The sequence below is a fragment of the Coregonus clupeaformis genome, chromosome 26 (assembly GCF_020615455.1).
Source record: "Coregonus clupeaformis isolate EN_2021a chromosome 26, ASM2061545v1, whole genome shotgun sequence".
In the NCBI taxonomy this organism is placed as follows: Eukaryota; Metazoa; Chordata; class Actinopteri; order Salmoniformes; family Salmonidae; genus Coregonus; species Coregonus clupeaformis.
Genome location: NC_059217.1, coordinates 34,881,992 through 34,891,991, shown reverse-complemented (window position 1 = coordinate 34,891,991; position 10,000 = coordinate 34,881,992). Strand labels below are relative to the sequence as shown.

Sequence of the window (10,000 nt, the reverse complement as noted above, 5' to 3'; positions counted from 1 at the left end):
TTCTGCATCTTCCTTTTCACAATACCCACAGATTTTCTATGGGGCTAAGGTCAGGGAGTTGGCTGGCCAATTTAGAACAGAAATACCATGGTCCGTAAACCAGGCACGGGTAGATTTTGCGCTGTGTGCAGGCGCCAAGTCCTGTTGGAACCTGAAATCTCCATCTCCATAGAGCAGGTCAGCAGCAGGAAGCATGAAGTGCTCTAAAACTTGCTGGTAGACGGCTGCGTTGACCCTGGATCTCAGGAAACAGAGTGGACCGACACCAGCAGATGACATGGCACCCCAAACCATCACTGATGGTGGAAACTTTACACTAGACTTCAGGCAACGTGGATCCTGTGCCTCTCCTGTCTTCCTCCAGACTCTGGGACCTCGATTTCCAAAGGAAATGCAAAATTTGCTTTGGCCAGAAAACATGACTTTAGACCACTCAGCAGCAGTCCAGCTCTTTTTCCTTAGCCCAGGTGAGACGCTTTTCGCGCTGTTTCTTGGTCAACAGTGGCTTGACACAGGTATGCGGCAGTTGAAACCCATGTCTTTCAAGCGTCTCTTGGTGGTGGATCTTGAAGCCCTGACTCCAGCAGCTGTCCACTCCTTGTGAATCTCCCCCACATTTTTGAATGGTTTTTTTTCACAATCTTGACTAGGGCGCGGTGATCCCTATCGCTTGTACACTTTTTTCTGACCACAGTTTTTCCTTCCCTTTGCCTCTCTATTAATGTGTTTGGACACAGAGCTCTGAGAACAGCCAGCCTCTTCTGCAATAACCTTTTGTGTCTTTCCCTCCTTGTGCAATGTGTCGATGGTCGCCTTTTGGACAGCTGTCAAATCTGGAAGTCTTCCCCATGTTTGTGTAGGCTTCAGAACTGGACTGAGAGACCATTTTAAAGCCCTTTGCAGGTGTTTTGAGTTAATCAGCTGATTAGTTTGTGGCACCAGGTGTCTTCAAAATGTAACCCTTACACAATATTCTAATTTTGTGACACACGGAATTTTGGATTTTCATTTGTTGCCACTTCAAATCATCAAAATTAAATGAAATAAACATTTGAATGCATCAGTCTGTGTGCAATGAATAAATATAATGTACAAGTTACACCTTTTGAATGCAATTACTGAAATAAATCAAGTTTTTCAAAATATTCTAATTTACTGACTTTTACCTGTATATATATACACACAGTACCAGCCAAAAGTTTGGACACACCTACTCATTCCAGGGTTTTTCTTTATTTTTACTATTTTCTACATTGTAGAATAATAGTGAAGACATCAAAACTATGAAATAACACATATGGAATCATGTAGTAACCAAAACAGTGTTAAACAAATCAAAATATATTTTATATTTGAGATTCTTCAAAGTAGCCACCCTTTGCCTTGATGACAGCTTTGCACACTCTTGGCATTCTCTCAACCAGCTTCATGAGGTAGTCACCGTTCTCTCAACCAGATAGTTAGTATTCTCTCTAATACACACTCTAGCTGAACAGTCACCCAGGCAACCAGAGGTAGATTCACCCAGGCAACCAGAGGTAGATTTAACCAGGCAACCAGAGGTAGATTCACCCAGGCAACCAGAGGTAGATTTAACCAGGCAACCAGAGGTAGATTTAACCAGGCAACCAGAGGTAGATTCACCCAGGCAACCAGAGGTAGATTTAACCAGGCAACCAGAGGTAGATTTAACCAGGCAACCAGAGGTAGATTTAACAAGTCAGCAAATAGAGGTAGATTTAACCAGGCAACCAGAGGTAGATTTAACCAGTCAGCAACCAGAAGTAGATTTAACCAGGCAACCAGAGGTAGATTTAACCAGGCATCCAGAGGTAGATTTAACCAGTCAGTGTCCAGAGGTAGATTTAACCAGTCAGCAACCAGAGGTAGATTTAACCAGGCAACCAGAGGTAGATTTAACCAGTCAGTGTCCAGAGGTAGATTTAACCAGTCAGCAACCAGAGGTAGATTTAACCAGTCAGCAACCAGAGGTAGATTTAACCAGGCAACCAGAGGTAGATTTAACCAGGCAACCAGAGGTAGATTTAACCAGGCAACCAGAGGTAGATTTAACCAGGCAACCAGAGGTAGATTTAACACACACACAACTATTCCCTGTAGTCTTAAAAAAACATTCCCCCTTCACATATACACAGACACACACACAAAAGCATGCACACACACACACACACACACACAGACACACAGGAGCATGAGTTAACCAGCGTAAATTAACTTTACACTCTGTTGTTGTCGGGCCCTACGGGTTAACTACTGCAGCTAACACCACATGTTCCCCTTAGCTGGGTTTCTGTTGCTTTAACGTTTCCATTTGCTTTGATCTGCTAAAATGTCTACCACAACAACAGAAGGACACAGTATAAACACGGTATAATTAGTATTTCAGGCTCAACGAAGGTCTACGGTAGACAGAGAAGAAGAACAGTACCATTTTAAAAACTAGTCAGCCAAACTGAACCGAGGAGAGCTGTAGGGCACTGGCCCGGTTACACATCCACCATAGTCGCCGGAACTGTGACTTGAAAGGACAATGTGGGGGGGAAAGATCTGAGCCAGCACATGTCTGTTTGGGTTAGCACGATGAAGAGACTGTAGGAATAGTGTGTGTGTGTGTGTGTGTGTGTGTGTGTGTGTGTGTGTAGTTGGGGAATGGCTAGGTGGAGGTGAATAGTGTGTGTGTGTGTGTGTGTGTGTGTGTGTGTGTGTGTGTGTGTGTGTGTGTGTGTGTGTGTGTGTGTGTGTGTAGTTGGGGAATGGCTAGGTGAAGGTGACGCCACACTACACACATTCTGCAGTGGGACCGAAGCCTATATAACACCTGCTAGTGCCGTTGGTTGGACAGAACACAATATTTGTGTGTGGACACAATTATGATTTTTATTGTATTGTTTGTGTGTGTGTGCATACTTGTTTACATGCGTGTGTATGTGACTCAAGTCCGATGCTTGTCAAATGTAAAATTAGCATTAGCCAAGCTGGATGGAGCGGAACATTACATATTGACTTGCTGATGAAGCAGTACCCCATATTGCTCCGGCTAATCATACCTGTTGGCTCTGCAGCAGAGAGGCAGAGAGAGAGAGAGAGGCAGAGAGAGAGAGAGAGAGGCAGAGAGAGAGGCAGAGAGAGAGAGAGAGAGAGAGAGAGAGAGAGAGAGAGAGAGAGAGAGAGAGAGAGAGAGAGAGAGAGAGAGAGAGAGAGAGAGAGAGAGAGAGAGAGAGAGAATAGGAAAACTTGTGAATTGGGGGTTTGATTAATAAAGTCCTGATAAATGATGTCTCTTGTCCCTGGTCCCTTTTCTTTGTAACAGCATGAGGCATCTGCCCCTTCTCTGAACTACATTATCACCATGTTGTACTGAATTACTACCATCTGTACTGAACTACAGTACATTACCACCCTGTACTGACTACAGTACATTACCACCCTGTACTGGACTACAGTACATTACCACCCTGTACTGGACTACAGTACATTACCACCCTGTACTGGACTACAGTACATTACCACCCTGTACTGGACTACAGTACATTACCACCCTGTACTGGACTACAGTACATTACCACCCTGTACTGGACTACAGTACATTACCACCCTGTACTGGACTACAGTACATTACCACCCTGTACTGGACTACAGTACATTACCACCCTGTACTGGACTACAGTACATTACCACCCTGTACTGGACTACAGTACATTACCACCCTGTACTGGACTACAGTACATTACCACCCTGTACTGGACTACAGTACATTACCACCCTGTACTGGACTACAGTACATTACCACCCTGTACTGGACTACAGTACATTACCACCCTGTACTGGACTACAGTACATTACCACCCCTGTACTGGACTACAGTACATTACCACCCTGTACTGACTACAGTACATTACCACCCTGTACTGGACTACAGTACATTACCACCCTGTACTGGACTACATTATCACTCTCTGTACTGGATCTGTATGCGCCATCATGGGACATTGATCTTATTTACTTACAGTGCATTGGGAAAGTATTCAGACGACTTGACTTTTTCCACATTTTGTTACGTTACAGCCTTATTCTAAAATTGATTAAATAAATAAAAATAATCATCAATCTACACACAATACCCCATAATGACAAAGCAAAAATACGTTTTTAGAAATTTTTGAAAATGTTTTATTAATACAAAACGTAAATATCACATTTACATAAGTATTCAGACCCTTTACTCAGTACTTTGTTGAAGCACCTTTGGCAGCGATCCTCGAGTCTTCTTGGGTATGAAGCTACAAGCTTGGCACACAACTCAGGGGTGTGAATACAAAGTAAATTAGATATTTCTGTATTTCATTATCAACAAATGTGCTAAAATTTCTAAAAACATGTTTTCACTTTGTCATTATGGGATTGTCACTTTGTCTCTATTTAATCCATTTTGAATTCAGGCTGTAAGAACAAAAATGTGGAATAAGTGAAGGGGTATGAATCGTTTCTGAAGGCACTGTTTGTCCGTGGAGGTTGTCTCTACACACAGTGTCTGGCTTGAGATTTCCCAGTCTCTCTCTCTCTCCACACACACACATCTCTTCTGCCTCTCTGATGCAAGCTGCTCTCCAGCGTTACCAATGGTTAACAAAACACTACGTCAAACACTGTGAGTGTGTATGCTATGAGATGTACATGAGTGTGTGTATGTTATGAATAAAGACGCTGAGTTTGTGTGCGTGCGTGTGTGTGTGTGTGTGTGTGTGTGTGTGTGTGTGTGTGCATGTTATGAATGAAGAAGTACTTAAAGAGTGGGTAGAGAGCATTTTAAATAAGAGGTTCTGTTGATGGTCTGCTGATAGAGGTTCTGTTGATGGGCTGCTGATAGAGGTTCTGTTGATGGTCTGCTGATAGAGGTTATGTTGATGGTCTGCTGATAGAGGTTCTGTTGATGGTCTGCTGATAGAGGTTCTGTTGATGGTCTGCTGATAGAGGTTATGTTGATGGTCTGCTGATAGAGGTTCTGTTGATGGTCTGCTGATAGAGGTTCTGTTGATGGTCTGCTGATAGAGGTTCTGTTGATGGTCTGCTGATAGAGGTTCTGTTGATGGTCTGCTGATAGAGGTTCTGTTCTGTTATTATGCATGCGTTAAACATTTTTTCACAGAAAATCCATCTAAGGGCATGTTTCTTTTTGCGTGCTTCACCGTCTGTTTCCCCTCATATGTTTTTCCTCTCTTTTTCTTTCAACACATTTAGCCACAAAACCCTCTGGAGGATCATAGAGTCAGCCACTTAAAATGGAAATGGATCTCTCTCTCCTCTCTCCCGCTCCTCTCTCCCTCTCTATCCTCTCTCCTCTCTCTCCTCTCTCCTCTCTCCCTCTCTCCTCTCCTCTCTCCCTCTCTCTCCTCTCCTCTCTCTCTCCTCTCTCCCTCTCCTCTCCTCTCTCCCCCCTCTCTCCCTCTCTCCCTCACCTCTCTCTCACCTCTCTCTCTCTTCTCTCCCTCCTCTCTCCCTCCTTTCTCTCTCTTCTCTCCCTCCTCTCTCCCTCCTTTCTCTCCCTCTCTCTCTCTCTACTAAGGGAGGGGGATTTTCCTTTTTGAATATCGTTTGGGAGTAAATCCTGGCTAAGCATGTTCTGTCAAGACAGTCTAACCCGCTGCCTCTAGATCATCAGTACTACATGGGTCCAATTCCCCTGCTCTAGAACTTTCTCTCTCTCCTCCTTCCTGTGCTACTATCCTATGGGAGGGACAGATTTCTGTTTTGATCACTAGAAGTAGTACCTTCTGTAACCATACGTTACAGAGTGAAGTATAACGGTCTGATAACGGTCTGATAACGGTCTGATAACGGTCTGATAACGGTCTGATAACGGTCTGATAACGCTCTGATAACGCTCTGATAACGCTCTGATAACGGTCTGATAACGCTCTGATAACGATCTGATAACACTCTGATAACGCTCTGATAACGCTCTGATAACGCTCTGATAACGGTCTGATAACGCTCTGATAACACTCTGATAACGGTCTGATAACACTCTGATAACGGTCTGATAACACTCTGATAACGGTCTGATAACACTCTGATAACGGTCTGATAACGGTCTGATAACGCTCTGATAACGCTCTGATAACGCTCTGATAACACTCTGATAACGGTCTGATAACACTCTGATAACGGTCTGATAACGCTCTGATAACGGTCTGATAACACTCTGATAACGGTCTGATAACACTCTGATAACGGTCTGATAACGGTCTGATAACGGTCTGATAACACTCTGATAACGGTCTGATAACACTCTGATAACGGTCTGATAACAGTCTGATAACACTCTGATAACGGTCTGATAACGGTCTGATAACACTCTGATAACACTCTGATAACGGTCTGATAACACTCTGATAACACTCTGATAACGGTCTGATAACGGTCTGATAACACTCTGATAACACTCTGATAACGGTCTGATAACGGTCTGATAACACTCTGATAACGGTCTGATAACACTCTGATAACGGTCTGATAACGCTCTGATACCGGTCTGATAACACTCTGATAACGGTCTGATAACACTCTGATAACACTCTGATAACGGTCTGATAACGGTCTGATAACACTCTGATAACGGTCTGATAACACTCTGATAACGGTCTGATAACGGTCTGATAACACTCTGATAACGGTCTGATAACAGTCTGATAACACTCTGATAACGGTCTGATAACGGTCTGATAACACTCTGATAACACTCTGATAACGGTCTGATAACACTCTGATAACACTCTGATAACGGTCTGATAACGGTCTGATAACACTCTGATAACGGTCTGATAACACTCTGATAACGCTCTGATAACACTCTGATAACGGTCTGATAACGGTCTGATAACACTCTGATAACGCTCTGATAACGGTCTGATAACACTCTGATAACGGTCTGATAACACTCTGATAACGGTCTGATAACGCTCTGATAACGGTCTGATAACACTCTGATAACGGTCTGATAACACTCTGATAACACTCTGATAACGGTCTGATAACACTCTGATAACGGTCTGATAACACTCTGATAACGGTCTGATAACGGTCTGATAACACTCTGATAACACTCTGATAACGGTCTGATAACGGTCTGATAACACTCTGATAACGGTCTGATAACACTCTGATAACACTCTGATAACGGTCTGTCTCTGCTACAGGGCCTGGCTGGTATAAAGTTCAGCTTTGACGAAACCGTGGTTTCCTGGTCTCTGGTCGCCAACAGTTAAACTGTGGTTGGCTGGTCTTTGGTTGCCAAAAGTTAAACTGTGGTTGGCTGGTCTCTGGTTGCCAACAGTTAAACTGTGGTTGCCTGGTCTCTGGTCGCCAACAGTTAAACTGTGGTTGGCTGGTGTTTGGTTGCCAACAGTTAAACTGTGGTTACCTGGTCTCTGGTCGAAGAGTTATGTGGTTGGCTGGTCTTATGGTTGCTCAGAGGTTATGTGGTTGGCTGGTTCTTTGGTCTGCCAGCAGTTACGTGTTGATGGTCTTTGGTTGCCAACAGTTAAACTGTGGTTGCCTGGTCTCTGGTGGTATGCTGATAGAGGTTATGTTGATGGTCTGCTGATAGAGGGTCTGTTGATGGTCTGCTGATAGAGGGTCTGTTGATGGTATGCTGATAGAGGTTCTGTTGATGGTATGCTGATAGAGGTTCTGTTGATGGTCTGCTGATAGAGGCCCTATGGTTCCTGGTCAAAAGTAGTGCACTATATAGGGGATAGGGTGCATTTTGGGATGCACACAATGTCCTTTAATGCTAGATTAAGTCTTACAGTAAGCAGAACAGAGGTAAATGATCTCCTGACCTTCTGAAAGCCTGCATGCTGGGTGCATTTTGGAACTCTATGCCAAATGTGTGTGTGTGTGTGTGTGTGTGTGTATGTGTGTGTGTGTGTGTGTGTGTGTGTGTGTGTGTAAGAAACGGCCATCTGAAAAATCACCGTTTTGATGAATCAGCGTTCCACCTAGCGTGGTGGGATAATCTCCGTCATAACACCTGTATATGTATTCTATTAAACAATGTAGTTCAAAAGAAGAATACGATGGTCACGTCACAAATGGCACCCTATTCCCTATATAGTGCACTACTTCTCACCAGAGCTATTCCCTTTATAGTCCACTACTTTGACCAGGGCCCACAAGGCTCTGGTCAAAGGTAGTGCACTATGTAGGGAACAGGGTAGGCAGGTAAGCAGTGTTAGATGAGGCACTTAACCTAATTGCAAATGACCAAAAAAAAAATTATGGACGCAGACACTGCCTAGCCTTCCCACTGTAGCTATGTACTGTTTACCTCAAAAGACTGGCTACAAGTTACTCTCTCTGGCTTCCTGGCTGAAGGCAGAGATGGCCTCTGACTGTGCAAGACTACCTTGGGTCTGGGATGCATCCAGAGACTCTCTTTCCTGTCAGCTGCCTTGTCTTAGTCACTTTGGCTTTGTCGCGATTGTCTAAAAAGCGCTGACCGGAGTGACCTTTCAGCGCTGTTGTTCTGTTATTATGCATGCGTTAAACATTTTCTCACAGAAAATCCATCTAAGGGCATTTTTCTTTTTGCGTGCTTCACCGTCTGTTTCCCCTCATATGTTATTCCTCTCTTTTTCTTTCAACACTTTTTACACATTTAGCCACAAAACCCTCTGGAGTATCATAGAGTCAGCCACTTAAAATGGAAATGGATCTCTCTCTCCTCTCTCCCTCTCCCCCCTCTCTCCCTCTCCTCTCTCCCTCTCCTCTCTCCCCCCTCTCTCCTTCTCCTCTCTCCTCTCTCCCTCACCTCTCTCTCTCACCTCTCTCTCTCTCCTCTTTCCCTCCTCTCCTCTCTCTCGCTCTCTCTCCCTCTCCTCTCTCTCTCCTCTCTCCCTCTCCTCTCTCCTCTCTCCCTCTCTCCCTCACCTCTCTCGCTCCTCTTTCCCTCCTCTCTCCCTCCTTTCTCTCTCTTCTCTCCCTCCTCTCTCCCTCCTTTCTCTCCCTCTCTCTCTCTCTACTAAGGGAGGGGGATTTTCCTTTTTGAATATCGTTTGGGAGTAAATCCTGGCTAAGCATGTTCTGTCAAGACAGTCTAACCCGCTGCCTGTAGATCATCAGTACTACATGGGTCCAATTCCCCTGCTCTAGAACTTTCTCTCTCTCCTCCTTCCTGTGCTACTATCGTATGGGAGGGACATATTTCTGTTTTGATCACTAGAAGTAGTACCTTCTGTAACCATACGTTACAGAGTGAAGTATAACGGTCTGATAACGCTCTGATAACGCCTGATAACGCTCTGATAACGGTCTGATAACGCTCTGATAACGGTCTGATAACGGTCCGTCTCTGCTGCAGGGCATGCCTGGTATAAAGTTCAGCTTTGACGAAACTGTGGTTGCCTGATCTCTGGTCGCCAACAGTTAAACTGTGGTTGCCTGATCTCTGGTCACCAACAGTTAAACTGTGGTTGCCTGGTCTCTGGTCGCCAACAGTTAAACCGTGGTTGCCTGGTCTCTGGTCGCCAACAGTTAACTCTCCTCGTGCCTGCTCCTTTCATTGAAAAAAATGATTTCTGGTAGTTTTCTCACTCAGAGTATTACCTGGTGTAGCTATAGAGTTACTAAGTAAGTGATAACTGTCTCTCCTTACTACAGGGCCTGTCTCTGGGCCACACACGTCAGCTCCAGGTTTAAAACAGCCAGAAGTGCCTCTCCTACAGGGACTGGGTGGCATTCAATCCAAAGAAATCATATTATACACAGCTGCTTTAAATGCCACGTAATTCAACAGGGAACTGTGGCCTTTATAGAAACAAATACGAAGCATGACCATCGTGGCCTTCTCTATTCACTGTCTGTCTGTCTGCCTGCCTGCTAACACTATGGTTCATTCACTAACACACAGTACTATTAACACTATGGTTCATTCACTAACACACAGTACTATTAACACTATGGTTCATTCACTAACACA

At 44.3% G+C, this 10,000-nt stretch overlaps 1 protein-coding gene across 10 annotated transcripts in view; it reads left to right on the top strand.

The window, feature by feature from the left end:
* LOC121540688 (tight junction protein ZO-1) overlaps nt 1-10,000 on the top strand; it is a 173,326-nt gene that overhangs the window by 12,952 nt on the left and 150,374 nt on the right. The gene's annotated exons all lie outside the window — the stretch shown is intronic.